Raw genomic sequence first — 19,153 nt, 5'->3', positions numbered from 1 at the left:
CGCTGTGCCCAATATACAGAAACGTCTTGCGGTATCTCCTACAGTGAAAGTGCCAGGAGGGAAAAGTGAGGATTATGTTTAGACTTTCTCGGAACTGCTTCAAATCAACTAGATATCTTTGTGCTGTAAATCTCCCAACAGCCAAATGTAAAAGCAGCAAACATCTCGCTGTATGTCCCACATCCAAAGTGCCGAGAGAGTAATGTAGAGCTTGCTCTCCCTGTCTTTGAGTACTGTTTGCACTGTCCCGATTACCTCTTTGCTAACATTCTCTTCAGAGCTGCAGTGAAACCAGGAACCACGTGGAGAAGGCACCCACACTGAAAGTGCCTGGAGTGAACATTGGGGCTTCTTCTCAGTGTCTCCGATATAGGGTTTCACTGTCCCGGGAAACTCTCTGCTAACACCCTGCAGAGCGCTGTGCCCAATATACAGAAACGTCTTGCGGTATCTCCTACAGGGAAAGTGCCAGGAGGGAAAAGTGAGGATTATGTTTAGACTTTCTCGGAACTGCTTCAAATCAACTAGATATCTTTGTGCTGTAAATCTCCCAACAGCCAAATGTAAAAGCAGCAAACATCTCGCTGTATGTCCCACATCCAAAGTGCCAAGAGAGTAATGTAGAGCTTGCTCTCCCTCTCTTTGAGTACTGTTTGCACTGTCCCGATTACCTCTTTGCTAACATTCTCTTCAGAGCTGCAGTGAAACCAGGAACCACGTGGAGAAGGCACCCACACTGAAAGTGCCTGGAGGGAACATTGGGGCTTCTTCTCAGTGTCTCTGACATAGGGTTTCACTGTCCCGGGAAACTCTCTGCTAACACCCTGCAGAGCGCTGTGCCCAATATACAGAAACGTCTTGCGGTATCTCCTACAGGGAAAGTGCCAGGAGGGAAAAGTGAGGATTATGTTTAGACTTTCTCGGAACTGCTTCAAATCAACTAGATATCTTTGTGCTGTAAATCTCCCAACAGCCAAATGTAAAAGCAGCAAACATCTCGCTGTATGTCCCACATCCAAAGTGCCAAGAGAGAGCTTGCTCTCCCTGTCTTTGAGTACTGTTTGCACTGTCCCGATTACCTCTTTGCTAACATTCTCTTCAGAGCTGCAGTGAAACCAGGAACCACGTGGAGAAGGCACCCACACTGAAAGTGCCTGGAGGGAACATTGGGGCTTCTTCTCAGTGTCTCTGACATAGGGTTTCACTGTCCCGGGAAACTCTCTGCTAACACCCTGCAGAGCGCTGTGCCCAATATACAGAAACGTCTTGCGGTATCCCCTACAGGGAAAGTGCCAGGAGGGAAAAGTGAGGATTATGCTTAGACTTTCTCGGAACTGCTTCAAATCAACTAGATATCTTTGTGCTGTAAATCTCCCAACAGCCAAATGTAAAAGCAGCAAACATCTCGCTGTATGTCCCACATCCAAAGTGCCAAGAGAGAGCTTGCTCTCCCTGTCTTTGAGTACTGTTTGCACTGTCCCGATTACCTCTTTGCTAACATTCTCTTCAGAGCTGCAGTGAAACCAGGAACCACGTGGAGAAGGCACCCACACTGAAAGTGCCTGGAGTGAACATTGGGGCTTCTTCTCAGTGTCTCCGATATAGGGTTTCACTGTCCCGGGAAACTCTCTGCTAACACCCTGCAGAGCGCTGTGCCCAATGTACAGAAACGTCTTGCGGTATCCCCTACAGTGAAAGTGCCAGGAGTGAAAAGTGAGGATTATGCTTAGACTTTCTCGGAACTGCTTCAAATCAACTAGATATCTTTGTGCTGTAAATCTCCCAACAGCCAAATGTAAAAGCAGCAAACATCTCGCTGTATGTCCCACATCCAAAGTGCCAAGAGAGAGCTTGCTCTCCCTGTCTTTGAGTACTGTTTGCACTGTCCCGATTACCTCTTTGCTAACATTCTCTTCAGAGCTGCAGTGAAACCAGGAACCACGTGGAGAAGGCACCCACACTGAAAGTGCCTGGAAGGAACGTTGGGGCTTCTTCTCAGTGTCTCTGATATAGGGTTTCACTGTCCCGGGAAACTCTCTGCTAACACCCTGCAGAGCGCTGTGCCCAATATACAGAAACGTCTTGCGGTATCTCCTACAGTGAAAGTGCCAGGAGGGAAAAGTGAGGATTATGCTTAGACTTTCTCGGAACTGCTTCAAATCAACTAGATATCTTTGTGCTGTAAATCTCCCAACAGCCAAATGTAAAAGCAGCAAACATCTCGCTGTATGTCCCACATCCAAAGTGCCGAGAGAGTAATGTAGAGCTTGCTCTCCCTGTCTTTGAGTACTGTTTGCACTGTCCCGATTACCTCTTTGCTAACATTCTCTTCAGAGCTGCAGTGAAACCAGGAACCACGTGGAGAAGGCACCCACACTGAAAGTGCCTGGAGTGAACATTGGGGCTTCTTCTCAGTGTCTCCGATATAGGGTTTCACTGTCCCGGGAAACTCTCTGCTAACACCCTGCAGAGCGCTGTGCCCAATATACAGAAACGTCTTGCGGTATCTCCTACAGGGAAAGTGCCAGGAGGGAAAAGTGAGGATTATGTTTAGACTTTCTCGGAACTGCTTCAAATCAACTAGATATCTTTGTGCTGTAAATCTCCCAACAGCCAAATGTAAAAGCAGCAAACATCTCGCTGTATGTCCCACATCCAAAGTGCCAAGAGAGTAATGTAGAGCTTGCTCTCCCTGTCTTTGAGTACTGTTTGCACTGTCCCGATTACCTCTTTGCTAACATTCTCTTCAGAGCTGCAGTGAAACCAGGAACCACGTGGAGAAGGCACCCACACTGAAAGTGCCTGGAGGGAACATTGGGGCTTCTTCTCAGTGTCTCTGACATAGGGTTTCACTGTCCCGGGAAACTCTCTGCTAACACCCTGCAGAGCGCTGTGCCCAATATACAGAAACGTCTTGCGGTATCTCCTACAGGGAAAGTGCCAGGAGGGAAAAGTGAGGATTATGTTTAGACTTTCTCGGAACTGCTTCAAATCAACTAGATATCTTTGTGCTGTAAATCTCCCAACAGCCAAATGTAAAAGCAGCAAACATCTCGCTGTATGTCCCACATCCAAAGTGCCAAGAGAGAGCTTGCTCTCCCTGTCTTTGAGTACTGTTTGCACTGTCCCGATTACCTCTTTGCTAACATTCTCTTCAGAGCTGCAGTGAAACCAGGAACCACGTGGAGAAGGCACCCACACTGAAAGTGCCTGGAGGGAACATTGGGGCTTCTTCTCAGTGTCTCTGACATAGGGTTCACTGTCCCGGGAAACTCTCTGCTAACACCCTGCAGAGCGCTGTGCCCAATATACAGAAACGTCTTGCGGTATCTCCTACAGGGAAAGTGCCAGGAGGGAAAAGTGAGGATTATGCTTAGACTTTCTCGGAACTGCTTCAAATCAACTAGATATCTTTGTGCTGTAAATCTCCCAACAGCCAAATGTAAAAGCAGCAAACATCTCGCTGTATGTCCCACATCCAAAGTGCCAAGAGAGAGCTTGCTCTCCCTGTCTTTGAGTACTGTTTGCACTGTCCCGATTACCTCTTTGCTAACATTCTCTTCAGAGCTGCAGTGAAACCAGGAACCACGTGGAGAAGGCACCCACACTGAAAGTGCCTGGAGGGAACATTGGGGCTTCTTCTCAGTGTCTCTGACATAGGGTTTCACTGTCCCGGGAAACTATCTGCTAACACCCTGCAGAGCGCTGTGCCCAATGTACAGAAACGTCTTGCGGTATCTCCTACAGTGAAAGTGCCAGGAGGGAAAAGTGAGGATTATGTTTAGACTTTCTCGGAACTGCTTCAAATCAACTAGATATCTTTGTGCTGTAAATCTCCCAACAGCCAAATGTAAAAGCAGCAAACATCTCGCTGTATGTCCCACATCCAAAGTGCCGAGAGAGTAATGTAGAGCTTGCTCTCCCTGTCTTTGAGTACTGTTTGCACTGTCCCGATTACCTCTTTGCTAACATTCTCTTCAGAGCTGCAGTGAAACCAGGAACCACGTGGAGAAGGCACCCACACTGAAAGTGCCTGGAGTGAACATTGGGGCTTCTTCTCAGTGTCTCCGATATAGGGTTTCACTGTCCCGGGAAACTCTCTGCTAACACCCTGCAGAGCGCTGTGCCCAATATACAGAAACGTCTTGCGGTATCTCCTACAGGGAAAGTGCCAGGAGGGAAAAGTGAGGATTATGTTTAGACTTTCTCGGAACTGCTTCAAATCAACTAGATATCTTTGTGCTGTAAATCTCCCAACAGCCAAATGTAAAAGCAGCAAACATCTCGCTGTATGTCCCACATCCAAAGTGCCAAGAGAGTAATGTAGAGCTTGCTCTCCCTGTCTTTGAGTACTGTTTGCACTGTCCCGATTACCTCTTTGCTAACATTCTCTTCAGAGCTGCAGTGAAACCAGGAACCACGTGGAGAAGGCACCCACACTGAAAGTGCCTGGAGGGAACATTGGGGCTTCTTCTCAGTGTCTCTGACATAGGGTTTCACTGTCCCGGGAAACTCTCTGCTAACACCCTGCAGAGCGCTGTGCCCAATATACAGAAACGTCTTGCGGTATCTCATACAGGGAAAGTGCCAGGAGGGAAAAGTGAGGATTATGTTTAGACTTTCTCGGAACTGCTTCAAATCAACTAGATATCTTTGTGCTGTAAATCTCCCAACAGCCAAATGTAAAAGCAGCAAACATCTCGCTGTATGTCCCACATCCAAAGTGCCAAGAGAGAGCTTGCTCTCCCTGTCTTTGAGTACTGTTTGCACTGTCCCGATTACCTCTTTGCTAACATTCTCTTCAGAGCTGCAGTGAAACCAGGAACCACGTGGAGAAGGCACCCACACTGAAAGTGCCTGGAGGGAACATTGGGGCTTCTTCTCAGTGTCTCTGACATAGGGTTTCACTGTCCCGGAAAACTCTCTGCTAACACCCTGCAGAGCGCTGTGCCCAATATACAGAAACGTCTTGCGGTATCCCCTACAGGGAAAGTGCCAGGAGGGAAAAGTGAGGATTATGCTTAGACTTTCTCGGAACTGCTTCAAATCAACTAGATATCTTTGTGCTGTAAATCTCCCAACAGCCAAATGTAAAAGCAGCAAACATCTCGCTGTATGTCCCACATCCAAAGTGCCAAGAGAGAGCTTGCTCTCCCTGTCTTTGAGTACTGTTTGCACTGTCCCGATTACCTCTTTGCTAACATTCTCTTCAGAGCTGCAGTGAAACCAGGAACCACGTGGAGAAGGCACCCACACTGAAAGTGCCTGGAGGGAACATTGGGGCTTCTTCTCAGTGTCTCTGACATAGGGTTTCACTGTCCCGGGAAACTATCTGCTAACACCCTGCAGAGCGCTGTGCCCAATGTACAGAAACGTCTTGCGGTATCTCCTACAGGGAAGCTGCCAGGAGGGAAAAGTGAGGATTATGTTTAGACTTTCTCGGAACTGCTTCAAATCAACTAGATATCTTTGTGCTGTAAATCTCCCAACAGCCAAATGTAAGAGCAGCAAACATCTCGCTGTATGTCCCACATCCAAAGTGCCAAGAGAGAGCTTGCTCTCCCTGTCTTTGAGTACTGTTTGCACTGTCCCGATTACCTCTTTGCTAACATTCTCTTCAGAGCTGCAGTGAAACCAGGAACCACGTGGAGAAGGCACCCACACTGAAAGTGCCTGGAGTGAACATTGGGGCTTCTTCTCAGTGTCTCCGATATAGGGTTTCACTGTCCCGGGAAACTCTCTGCTAACACCCTGCAGAGCGCTGTGCCCAATGTACAGAAACGTCTTGCGGTATCCCCTACAGGGAAAGTGCCAGGAGGGAAAAGTGAGGATTATGTTTAGACTTTCTCGGAACTGCTTCAAATCAACTAGATATCTTTGTGCTGTAAATCTCCCAACAGCCAAATGTAAAAGCAGCAAACATCTCGCTGTATGTCCCACATCCAAAGTGCCGAGAGAGTAATGTAGAGCTTGCTCTCCCTGTCTTTGAGTACTGTTTGCACTGTCCCGATTACCTCTTTGCTAACATTCTCTTCAGAGCTGCAGTGAAACCAGGAACCACGTGGAGAAGGCACCCACACTGAAAGTGCCTGGAGGGAACATTGGGGCTTCTTCTCAGTGTCTCTGACATAGGGTTTCACTGTCCCGGGAAACTCTCTGCTAACACCCTGCAGAGCGCTGTGCCCAATATACAGAAACGTCTTGCGGTATCTCCTACAGGGAAAGTGCCAGGAGGGAAAAGTGAGGATTATGTTTAGACTTTCTCGGAACTGCTTCAAATCAACTAGATATCTTTGTGCTGTAAATCTCCCAACAGCCAAATGTAAAAGCAGCAAACATCTCGCTGTATGTCCCACATCCAAAGTGCAAAGAGAGTAATGTAGAGCTTGCTCTCCCTGTCTTTGAGTACTGTTTGCACTGTCCCGATTACCTCTTTGCTAACATTCTCTTCAGAGCTGCAGTGAAACCAGGAACCACGTGGAGAAGGCACCCACACTGAAAGTGCCTGGAGGGAACATTGGGGCTTCTTCTCAGTGTCTCTGACATAGGGTTTCACTGTCCCGGGAAACTATCTGCTAACACCCTGCAGAGCGCTGTGCCCAATGTACAGAAACGTCTTGCGGTATCTCCTACAGTGAAAGTGCCAGGAGGGAAAAGTGAGGATTATGTTTAGACTTTCTCGGAACTGCTTCAAATCAACTAGATATCTTTGTGCTGTAAATCTCCCAACAGCCAAATGTAAAAGCAGCAAACATCTCGCTGTATGTCCCACATCCAAAGTGCCGAGAGAGTAATGTAGAGCTTGCTCTCCCTGTCTTTGAGTACTGTTTGCACTGTCCCGATTACCTCTTTGCTAACATTCTCTTCAGAGCTGCAGTGAAACCAGGAACCACGTGGAGAAGGCACCCACACTGAAAGTGCCTGGAGGGAACATTGGGGCTTCTTCTCAGTGTCTCTGACATAGGGTTTCACTGTCCCGGGAAACTCTCTGCTAACACCCTGCAGAGCGCTGTGCCCAATATACAGAAACGTCTTGCGGTATCTCATACAGGGAAAGTGCCAGGAGGGAAAAGTGAGGATTATGTTTAGACTTTCTCGGAACTGCTTCAAATCAACTAGATATCTTTGTGCTGTAAATCTCCCAACAGCCAAATGTAAAAGCAGCAAACATCTCGCTGTATGTCCCACATCCAAAGTGCCAAGAGAGAGCTTGCTCTCCCTGTCTTTGAGTACTGTTTGCACTGTCCCGATTACCTCTTTGCTAACATTCTCTTCAGAGCTGCAGTGAAACCAGGAACCACGTGGAGAAGGCACCCACACTGAAAGTGCCTGGAGGGAACATTGGGGCTTCTTCTCAGTGTCTCTGACATAGGGTTTCACTGTCCCGGAAAACTCTCTGCTAACACCCTGCAGAGCGCTGTGCCCAATATACAGAAACGTCTTGCGGTATCCCCTACAGGGAAAGTGCCAGGAGGGAAAAGTGAGGATTATGCTTAGACTTTCTCGGAACTGCTTCAAATCAACTAGATATCTTTGTGCTGTAAATCTCCCAACAGCCAAATGTAAAAGCAGCAAACATCTCGCTGTATGTCCCACATCCAAAGTGCCAAGAGAGAGCTTGCTCTCCCTGTCTTTGAGTACTGTTTGCACTGTCCCGATTACCTCTTTGCTAACATTCTCTTCAGAGCTGCAGTGAAACCAGGAACCACGTGGAGAAGGCACCCACACTGAAAGTGCCTTGAGGGAACATTGGGGCTTCTTCTCAGTGTCTCTGACATAGGGTTTCACTGTCCCGGGAAACTATCTGCTAACACCCTGCAGAGCGCTGTGCCCAATGTACAGAAACGTCTTGCGGTATCTCCTACAGGGAAGCTGCCAGGAGGGAAAAGTGAGGATTATGTTTAGACTTTCTCGGAACTGCTTCAAATCAACTAGATATCTTTGTGCTGTAAATCTCCCAACAGCCAAATGTAAGAGCAGCAAACATCTCGCTGTATGTCCCACATCCAAAGTGCCAAGAGAGAGCTTGCTCTCCCTGTCTTTGAGTACTGTTTGCACTGTCCCGATTACCTCTTTGCTAACATTCTCTTCAGAGCTGCAGTGAAACCAGGAACCACGTGGAGAAGGCACCCACACTGAAAGTGCCTGGAGTGAACATTGGGGCTTCTTCTCAGTGTCTCCGATATAGGGTTTCACTGTCCCGGGAAACTCTCTGCTAACACCCTGCAGAGCGCTGTGCCCAATGTACAGAAACGTCTTGCGGTATCCCCTACAGGGAAAGTGCCAGGAGGGAAAAGTGAGGATTATGTTTAGACTTTCTCGGAACTGCTTCAAATCAACTAGATATCTTTGTGCTGTAAATCTCCCAACAGCCAAATGTAAAAGCAGCAAACATCTCGCTGTATGTCCCACATCCAAAGTGCCGAGAGAGTAATGTAGAGCTTGCTCTCCCTGTCTTTGAGTACTGTTTGCACTGTCCCGATTACCTCTTTGCTAACATTCTCTTCAGAGCTGCAGTGAAACCAGGAACCACGTGGAGAAGGCACCCACACTGAAAGTGCCTGGAGGGAACATTGGGGCTTCTTCTCAGTGTCTCTGACATAGGGTTTCACTGTCCCGGGAAACTCTCTGCTAACACCCTGCAGAGCGCTGTGCCCAATATACAGAAACGTCTTGCGGTATCTCCTACAGGGAAAGTGCCAGGAGGGAAAAGTGAGGATTATGTTTAGACTTTCTCGGAACTGCTTCAAATCAACTAGATATCTTTGTGCTGTAAATCTCCCAACAGCCAAATGTAAAAGCAGCAAACATCTCGCTGTATGTCCCACATCCAAAGTGCCAAGAGAGTAATGTAGAGCTTGCTCTCCCTGTCTTTGAGTACTGTTTGCACTGTCCCGATTACCTCTTTGCTAACATTCTCTTCAGAGCTGCAGTGAAACCAGGAACCACGTGGAGAAGGCACCCACACTGAAAGTGCCTGGAGGGAACATTGGGGCTTCTTCTCAGTGTCTCTGACATAGGGTTTCACTGTCCCGGGAAACTCTCTGCTAACACCCTGCAGAGCGCTGTGCCCAATATACAGAAACGTCTTGCGGTATCCCCTACAGGGAAAGTGCCAGGAGGGAAAAGTGAGGATTATGTTTAGACTTTCTCGGAACTGCTTCAAATCAACTAGATATCTTTGTGCTGTAAATCTCCCAACAGCCAAATGTAAAAGCAGCAAACATCTCGCTGTATGTCCCACATCCAAAGTGCCAAGAGAGAGCTTGCTCTCCCTGTCTTTGAGTACTGTTTGCACTGTCCCGATTACCTCTTTGCTAACATTCTCTTCAGAGCTGCAGTGAAACCAGGAACCACGTGGAGAAGGCACCCACACTGAAAGTGCCTGGAAGGAACGTTGGGGCTTCTTCTCAGTGTCTCTGATATAGGGTTTCACTGTCCCGGGAAACTCTCTGCTAACACCCTGCAGAGCGCTGTGCCCAATATACAGAAACGTCTTGCGGTATCCCCTACAGTGAAAGTGCCAGGAGGGAAAAGTGAGGATTATGCTTAGACTTTCTCGGAACTGCTTCAAATCAACTAGATATCTTTGTGCTGTAAATCTCCCAACAGCCAAATGTAAAAGCAGCAAACATCTCGCTGTATGTCCCACATCCAAAGTGCCGAGAGAGTAATGTAGAGCTTGCTCTCCCTGTCTTTGAGTACTGTTTGCACTGTCCCGATTACCTCTTTGCTAACATTCTCTTCAGAGCTGCAGTGAAACCAGGAACCACGTGGAGAAGGCACCCACACTGAAAGTGCCTGGAGGGAACATTGGGGCTTCTTCTCAGTGTCTCTGACATAGGGTTTCACTGTCCCGGGAAACTCTCTGCTAACACCCTGCAGAGCGCTGTGCCCAATATACAGAAACGTCTTGCGGTATCTCCTACAGGGAAAGTGCCAGGAGGGAAAAGTGAGGATTATGTTTAGACTTTCTCGGAACTGCTTCAAATCAACTAGATATCTTTGTGCTGTAAATCTCCCAACAGCCAAATGTAAAAGCAGCAAACATCTCGCTGTATGTCCCACATCCAAAGTGCCAAGAGAGAGCTTGCTCTCCCTGTCTTTGAGTACTGTTTGCACTGTCCCGATTACCTCTTTGCTAACATTCTCTTCAGAGCTGCAGTGAAACCAGGAACCACGTGGAGAAGGCACCCACACTGAAAGTGCCTGGAAGGAACGTTGGGGCTTCTTCTCAGTGTCTCTGATATAGGGTTTCACTGTCCCGGGAAACTCTCTGCTAACACCCTGCAGAGCGCTGTGCCCAATATACAGAAACGTCTTGCGGTATCCCCTACAGGGAAAGTGCCAGGAGGGAAAAGTGAGGATTATGCTTAGACTTTCTCGGAACTGCTTCAAATCAACTAGATATCTTTGTGCTGTAAATCTCCCAACAGCCAAATGTAAAAGCAGCAAACATCTCGCTGTATGTCCCACATCCAAAGTGCCGAGAGAGTAATGTAGAGCTTGCTCTCCCTGTCTTTGAGTACTGTTTGCACTGTCCCGATTACCTCTTTGCTAACATTCTCTTCAGAGCTGCAGTGAAACCAGGAACCACGTGGAGAAGGCACCCACACTGAAAGTGCCTGGAGGGAACATTGGGGCTTCTTCTCAGTGTCTCTGACATAGGGTTTCACTGTCCCGGGAAACTCTCTGCTAACACCCTGCAGAGCGCTGTGCCCAATATACAGAAACGTCTTGCGGTATCTCCTACAGGGAAAGTGCCAGGAGGGAAAAGTGAGGATTATGTTTAGACTTTCTCGGAACTGCTTCAAATCAACTAGATATCTTTGTGCTGTAAATCTCCCAACAGCCAAATGTAAAAGCAGCAAACATCTCGCTGTATGTCCCACATCCAAAGTGCAAAGAGAGTAATGTAGAGCTTGCTCTCCCTGTCTTTGAGTACTGTTTGCACTGTCCCGATTACCTCTTTGCTAACATTCTCTTCAGAGCTGCAGTGAAACCAGGAACCACGTGGAGAAGGCACCCACACTGAAAGTGCCTGGAGGGATCATTGGGGCTTCTTCTCAGTGTCTCTGACATAGGGTTTCACTGTCCCGGGAAACTCTCTGCTAACACCCTGCAGAGCGCTGTGCCCAATATACAGAAACGTCTTGCGGTATCCCCTACAGGGAAAGTGCCAGGAGGGAAAAGTGAGGATTATGCTTAGACTTTCTCGGAACTGCTTCAAATCAACTAGATATCTTTGTGCTGTAAATCTCCCAACAGCCAAATGTAAAAGCAGCAAACATCTCGCTGTATGTCCCACATCCAAAGTGCCAAGAGAGAGCTTGCTCTCCCTGTCTTTGAGTACTGTTTGCACTGTCCCGATTACCTCTTTGCTAACATTCTCTTCAGAGCTGCAGTGAAACCAGGAACCACGTGGAGAAGGCACCCACACTGAAAGTGCCTGGAAGGAACGTTGGTGCTTCTTCTCAGTGTCTCTGATATAGGGTTTCACTGTCCCGGGAAACTCTCTGCTAACACCCTGCAGAGCGCTGTGCCCAATATACAGAAACGTCTTGCGGTATCCCCTACAGGGAAAGTGCCAGGAGGAATTGTGGAGCTTGGTCTCAGTGTCTCTGAGAATTGCTCTGATTATCCGTGTGACCTCTTTGCTAAGACACTCCAGAAAGCTGTCCTCAAAACCAACACACATCTTGACATATCTCCCACATTGATCGCAGTGTCTCCAGAAACGGCATTCAAGGAGCCAGGAACTTTTCTCCCTACAATGTCCATTGAGTTGTCCTCAAAACCAATATACATCCTGCTATATCTCCCACATGGAAAGTGCCAGGAGGGAAAAGTGAGGATTATGCTTAGACTTTCTCGGAACTGCTTCAAATCAACTAGATATCTTTGTGCTGTAAATCTCCCAACAGCCAAACGCAAAAGCAGCAAACATCTCGCTGTATGTCCCACATCCAAAGTGCTAAGAGAGAGCTTGCTCTCCCTGTCTTTGAGTACTGTTTGCACTGTCCCGATTACCTCTTTGCTAACATTCTCTTCAGAGCTGCAGTGAAACCAGGAACCACGTGGAGAAGGCACCCACACTGAAAGTGCCTGGAGGGAACATTGGGGCTTCTTCTCAGTGTCTCTGACACAGGGTTTCACTGTCCCGGGAAACTCTCTGCTAACACCCTGCAGAGCGCTGTGCCCAATGTACAGAAACGTCTTGCGGTATCTCCTACAGGGAAAGTGCCAGGAGGGAAAAGTGAGGATTATGTTTAGACTTTCTCGGAACTGCTTCAAATCAACTAGATATCTTTGTGCTGTAAATCTCCCAACAGCCAAATGTAAAAGCAGCAAACATCTCGCTGTATGTCCCACATCCAAAGTGCCAAGAGAGAGCTTGCTCTCCCTGTCTTTGAGTACTGTTTGCACTGTCCCGATTACCTCTTTGCTAACATTCTCTTCAGAGCTGCAGTGAAACCAGGAACCACGTGGAGAAGGCACCCACACTGAAAGTGCCTGGAGGGAACATTGGGGCTTCTTCTCAGTGTCTCTGACATAGGGTTTCACTGTCCCGGGAAACTCTCTGCTAACACCCTGCAGAGCGCTGTGCCCAATATACAGAAACGTCTTGCGGTATCTCCTACAGGGAAAGTGCCAGGAGGGAAAAGTGAGGATTATGTTTAGACTTTCTCGGAACTGCTTCAAATCAACTAGATATCTTTGTGCTGTAAATCTCCCAACAGCCAAATGTAAAAGCAGCAAACATCTCGCTGTATGTCCCACATCCAAAGTGCCAAGAGAGTAATGTAGAGCTTGCTCTCCCTGTCTTTGAGTACTGTTTGCACTGTCCCGATTACCTCTTTGCTAACATTCTCTTCAGAGCTGCAGTGAAACCAGGAACCACGTGGAGAAGGCACCCACACTGAAAGTGCCTGGAGGGAACATTGGGGCTTCTTCTCAGTGTCTCTGACATAGGGTTTCACTGTCCCGGGAAACTCTCTGCTAACACCCTGCAGAGCGCTGTGCCCAATATACAGAAACGTCTTGCGGTATCTCCTACAGGGAAAGTGCCAGGAGGGAAAAGTGAGGATTATGTTTAGACTTTCTCGGAACTGCTTCAAATCAACTAGATATCTTTGTGCTGTAAATCTCCCAACAGCCAAATGTAAAAGCAGCAAACATCTCGCTGTATGTCCCACATCCAAAGTGCCAAGAGAGTAATGTAGAGCTTGCTCTCCCTGTCTTTGAGTACTGTTTGCACTGTCCCGATTACCTCTTTGCTAACATTCTCTTCAGAGCTGCAGTGAAACCAGGAACCACGTGGAGAAGGCACCCACACTGAAAGTGCCTGGAGGGAACATTGGGGCTTCTTCTCAGTGTCTCTGACATAGGGTTTCACTGTCCCGGGAAACTCTCTGCTAACACCCTGCAGAGCGCTGTGCCCAATATACAGAAACGTCTTGCGGTATCTCCTACAGGGAAAGTGCCAGGAGGGAAAAGTGAGGATTATGTTTAGACTTTCTCGGAACTGCTTCAAATCAACTAGATATCTTTGTGCTGTAAATCTCCCAACAGCCAAATGTAAAAGCAGCAAACATCTCGCTGTATGTCCCACATCCAAAGTGCCAAGAGAGAGCTTGCTCTCCCTGTCTTTGAGTACTGTTTGCACTGTCCCGATTACCTCTTTGCTAACATTCTCTTCAGAGCTGCAGTGAAACCAGGAACCACGTGGAGAAGGCACCCACACTGAAAGTGCCTGGAAGGAACGTTGGGGCTTCTTCTCAGTGTCTCTGATATAGGGTTTCACTGTCCCGGGAAACTCTCTGCTAACACCCTGCAGAGCGCTGTGCCCAATATACAGAAACGTCTTGCGGTATCCCCTACAGTGAAAGTGCCAGGAGGGAAAAGTGAGGATTATGCTTAGACTTTCTCGGAACTGCTTCAAATCAACTAGATATCTTTGTGCTGTAAATCTCCCAACAGCCAAATGTAAAAGCAGCAAACATCTCGCTGTATGTCCCACATCCAAAGTGCCGAGAGAGTAATGTAGAGCTTGCTCTCCCTGTCTTTGAGTACTGTTTGCACTGTCCCGATTACCTCTTTGCTAACATTCTCTTCAGAGCTGCAGTGAAACCAGGAACCACGTGGAGAAGGCACCCACACTGAAAGTGCCTGGAGGGAACATTGGGGCTTCTTCTCAGTGTCTCTGACATAGGGTTTCACTGTCCCGGGAAACTCTCTGCTAACACCCTGCAGAGCGCTGTGCCCAATATACAGAAACGTCTTGCGGTATCTCCTACAGGGAAAGTGCCAGGAGGGAAAAGTGAGGATTATGTTTAGACTTTCTCGGAACTGCTTCAAATCAACTAGATATCTTTGTGCTGTAAATCTCCCAACAGCCAAATGTAAAAGCAGCAAACATCTCGCTGTATGTCCCACATCCAAAGTGCAAAGAGAGTAATGTAGAGCTTGCTCTCCCTGTCTTTGAGTACTGTTTGCACTGTCCCGATTACCTCTTTGCTAACATTCTCTTCAGAGCTGCAGTGAAACCAGGAACCACGTGGAGAAGGCACCCACACTGAAAGTGCCTGGAGGGAACATTGGGGCTTCTTCTCAGTGTCTCTGACATAGGGTTTCACTGTCCCGGGAAACTCTCTGCTAACACCCTGCAGAGCGCTGTGCCCAATATACAGAAACGTCTTGCGGTATCCCCTACAGGGAAAGTGCCAGGAGGGAAAAGTGAGGATTATGCTTAGACTTTCTCGGAACTGCTTCAAATCAACTAGATATCTTTGTGCTGTAAATCTCCCAACAGCCAAATGTAAAAGCAGCAAACATCTCGCTGTATGTCCCACATCCAAAGTGCCAAGAGAGAGCTTGCTCTCCCTGTCTTTGAGTACTGTTTGCACTGTCCCGATTACCTCTTTGCTAACATTCTCTTCAGAGCTGCAGTGAAACCAGGAACCACGTGGAGAAGGCACCCACACTGAAAGTGCCTGGAAGGAACGTTGGGGCTTCTTCTCAGTGTCTCTGATATAGGGTTTCACTGTCCCGGGAAACTCTCTGCTAACACCCTGCAGAGCGCTGTGCCCAATATACAGAAACGTCTTGCGGTATCTCCTACAGGGAAAGTGCCAGGAGGAATTGTGGAGCTTGGTCTCAGTGTCTCTGAGAATTGCTCTGATTATCCGTGTGACCTCTTTGCTAAGACACTCCAGAAAGCTGTCCTCAAAACCAACACACATCTTGACATATCTCCCACATTGATCGCAGTGTCTCCAGAAACGGCATTCAAGGAGCCAGGAACTTTTCTCCCTACAATGTCCATTGAGTTGTCCTCAAAACCAATATACATCCTGCTATATCTCCCACATGGAAAGTGCCAGGAGGGAAAAGTGAGGATTATGCTTAGACTTTCTCGGAACTGCTTCAAATCAACTAGATATCTTTGTGCTGTAAATCTCCCAACAGCCAAACGCAAAAGCAGCAAACATCTCGCTGTATGTCCCACATCCAAAGTGCTAAGAGAGAGCTTGCTCTCCCTGTCTTTGAGTACTGTTTGCACTGTCCCGATTACCTCTTTGCTAACATTCTCTTCAGAGCTGCAGTGAAACCAGGAACCACGTGGAGAAGGCACCCACACTGAAAGTGCCTGGAGGGAACATTGGGGCTTCTTCTCAGTGTCTCTGACACAGGGTTTCACTGTCCCGGGAAACTCTCTGCTAACACCCTGCAGAGCGCTGTGCCCAATGTACAGAAACGTCTTGCGGTATCTCCTACAGGGAAAGTGCCAGGAGGGAAAAGTGAGGATTATGTTTAGACTTTCTCGGAACTGCTTCAAATCAACTAGATATCTTTGTGCTGTAAATCTCCCAACAGCCAAATGTAAAAGCAGCAAACATCTCGCTGTATGTCCCACATCCAAAGTGCCAAGAGAGTAATGTAGAGCTTGCTCTCCCTGTCTTTGAGTACTGTTTGCACTGTCCCGATTACCTCTTTGCTAACATTCTCTTCAGAGCTGCAGTGAAACCAGGAACCACGTGGAGAAGGCACCCACACTGAAAGTGCCTGGAGGGAACATTGGGGCTTCTTCTCAGTGTCTCTGACATAGGGTTTCACTGTCCCGGGAAACTCTCTGCTAACACCCTGCAGAGCGCTGTGCCCAATATACAGAAACGTCTTGTGGTATCTCCTACAGGGAAAGTGCCAGGAGGGAAAAGTGAGGATTATGTTTAGACTTTCTCGGAACTGCTTCAAATCAACTAGATATCTTTGTGCTGTAAATCTCCCAACAGCCAAATGTAAAAGCAGCAAACATCTCGCTGTATGTCCCACATCCAAAGTGCCAAGAGAGAGCTTGCTCTCCCTGTCTTTGAGTACTGTTTGCACTGTCCCGATTACCTCTTTGCTAACATTCTCTTCAGAGCTGCAGTGAAACCAGGAACCACGTGGAGAAGGCACCCACACTGAAAGTGCCTGGAGGGAACATTGGGGCTTCTTCTCAGTGTCTCTGACATAGGGTTTCACTGTCCCGGGAAACTCTCTGCTAACACCCTGCAGAGCGCTGTGCCCAATATACAGAAACGTCTTGCGGTATCTCCTACAGGGAAAGTGCCAGGAGGGAAAAGTGAGGATTATGTTTAGACTTTCTCGGAACTGCTTCAAATCAACTAGATATCTTTGTGCTGTAAATCTCCCAACAGCCAAATGTAAAAGCAGCAAACATCTCGCTGTATGTCCCACATCCAAAGTGCCAAGAGAGTAATGTAGAGCTTGCTCTCCCTGTCTTTGAGTACTGTTTGCACTGTCCCGATTACCTCTTTGCTAACATTCTCTTCAGAGCTGCAGTGAAACCAGGAACCACGTGGAGAAGGCACCCACACTGAAAGTGCCTGGAGGGAACATTGGGGCTTCTTCTCAGTGTCTCTGACATAGGGTTTCACTGTCCCGGGAAACTCTCTGCTAACACCCTGCAGAGCGCTGTGCCCAATATACAGAAACGTCTTGCGGTATCTCCTACAGGGAAAGTGCCAGGAGGGAAAAGTGAGGATTATGTTTAGACTTTCTCGGAACTGCTTCAAATCAACTAGATATCTTTGTGCTGTAAATCTCCCAACAGCCAAATGTAAAAGCAGCAAACATCTCGCTGTATGTCCCACATCCAAAGTGCCAAGAGAGAGCTTGCTCTCCCTGTCTTTGAGTACTGTTTGCACTGTCCCGATTACCTCTTTGCTAACATTCTCTTCAGAGCTGCAGTGAAACCAGGAACCACGTGGAGAAGGCACCCACACTGAAAGTGCCTGGAGGGAACATTGGGGCTTCTTCTCAGTGTCTCTGACATAGGGTTTCACTGTCCCGGGAAACTCTCTGCTAACACCCTGCAGAGCGCTGTGCCCAATATACAGAAACGTCTTGCGGTATCCCCTACAGGGAAAGTGCCAGGAGGGAAAAGTGAGGATTATGCTTAGACTTTCTCGGAACTGCTTCAAATCAACTAGATATCTTTGTGCTGTAAATCTCCCAACAGCCAAATGTAAAAGCAGCAAACATCTCGCTGTATGTCCCACATCCAAAGTGCCAAGAGAGAGCTTGCTCTCCCTGTCTTTGAGTACTGTTTGCACTGTCCCGATTACCTCTTTGCTAACATTCTCTTCAGAGCTGCAGTGAAACCAGGAACCACGTGGAGAAGGCACCCACACTGAAAGTGCCTGGAGGGAACATTGGGGCTTCTTCTCAGTGTCTCCGATATAGGGTTTCACTGTCCCGGGAAACTCTCTGCTAACACCCTGCAGAGCGCTGTGCCCAATGTACAGAAACGTCTTGCGGTATCTCCTACAGGGAAAGTGCCAGGAGGGAAAAGTGAGGATTATGTTTAGACTTTCTCGGAACTGCTTCAAATCAACTAGATATCTTTGTGCTGTAAATCTCCCAACAGCCAAATGTAAAAGCAGCAAACATCTCGCTGTATGTCCCACATCCAAAGTGCCGAGAGAGTAATGTAGAGCTTGCTCTCCCTGTCTTTGAGTACTGTTTGCACTGTCCCGATTACCTCTTTGCTAACATTCTCTTCAGAGCTGCAGTGAAACCAGGAACCACGTGGAGAAGGCACCCACACTGAAAGTGCCTGGAGGGAACATTGGGGCTTCTTCTCAGTGTCTCTGACATAGGGTTTCACTGTCCCGGGAAACTCTCTGCTAACACCCTGCAGAGCGCTGTGCCCAATATACAGAAACGTCTTGCGGTATCTCCTACAGGGAAAGTGCCAGGAGGGAAAAGTGAGGATTATGTTTAGACTTTCTCGGAACTGCTTCAAATCAACTAGATATCTTTGTGCTGTAAATCTCCCAACAGCCAAATGTAAAAGCAGCAAACATCTCGCTGTATGTCCCACATCCAAAGTGCCAAGAGAGAGCTTGCTCTCCCTGTCTTTGAGTACTGTTTGCACTGTCCCGATTACCTCTTTGCTAACATTCTCTTCAGAGCTGCAGTGAAACCAGGAACCACGTGGAGAAGGCACCCACACTGAAAGTGCCTGGAGTGAACATTGGGGCTTCTTCTCAGTGTCTCTGACATAGGGTTTCACTGTCCCGGGAAACTCTCTGCTAACACCCTGCAGAGCGCTGTGCCTAATGTACAGAAACGTCTTGCGGTATCCCCTACAGGGAAAGTGCCAGGAGGGAAAAGTGAGGATTATGTTTAGACTTTCTCGGAACTGCTTCAAATCAACTAGATATCTTTGTGCTGTAAATCTCCCAACAGCCAAATGTAAAAGCAGCAAACATCTCGCTGTATGTCCCACATCCAAAGTGCCGAGAGAGTAATGTAGAGCTTGCTCTCCCTGTCTTTGAGTACTGTTTGCACTGTCCCGATTACCTCTTTGCTAACATTCTCTTCAGAGCTGCAGTGAAACCAGGAACCACGTGGAGAAGGCACCCACACTGAAAGTGCCTGGAGGGAACATTGGGGCTTCTTCTCAGTGTCTCTGACATAGGGTTTCACTGTCCCGGGAAACTCTCTGCTAACACCCTGCAGAGCGCTGTGCCCAATGTACAGAAACGTCTTGCGGTATCCCCTACAGTGAAAGTGCCAGGAGGGAAAAGTGAGGATTATGCTTAGACTTTCTCGGAACTGCTTCAAATCAACTAGATATCTTTGT

The sequence above is a fragment of the Chroicocephalus ridibundus genome, unplaced genomic scaffold (genome assembly GCF_963924245.1).
Source record: "Chroicocephalus ridibundus unplaced genomic scaffold, bChrRid1.1 SCAFFOLD_40, whole genome shotgun sequence".
In the NCBI taxonomy this organism is placed as follows: Eukaryota; Metazoa; Chordata; class Aves; order Charadriiformes; family Laridae; genus Chroicocephalus; species Chroicocephalus ridibundus.
The sequence above is the reverse complement of the archived record's forward strand: the minus strand, read 5'-3'. Positions refer to the sequence as shown.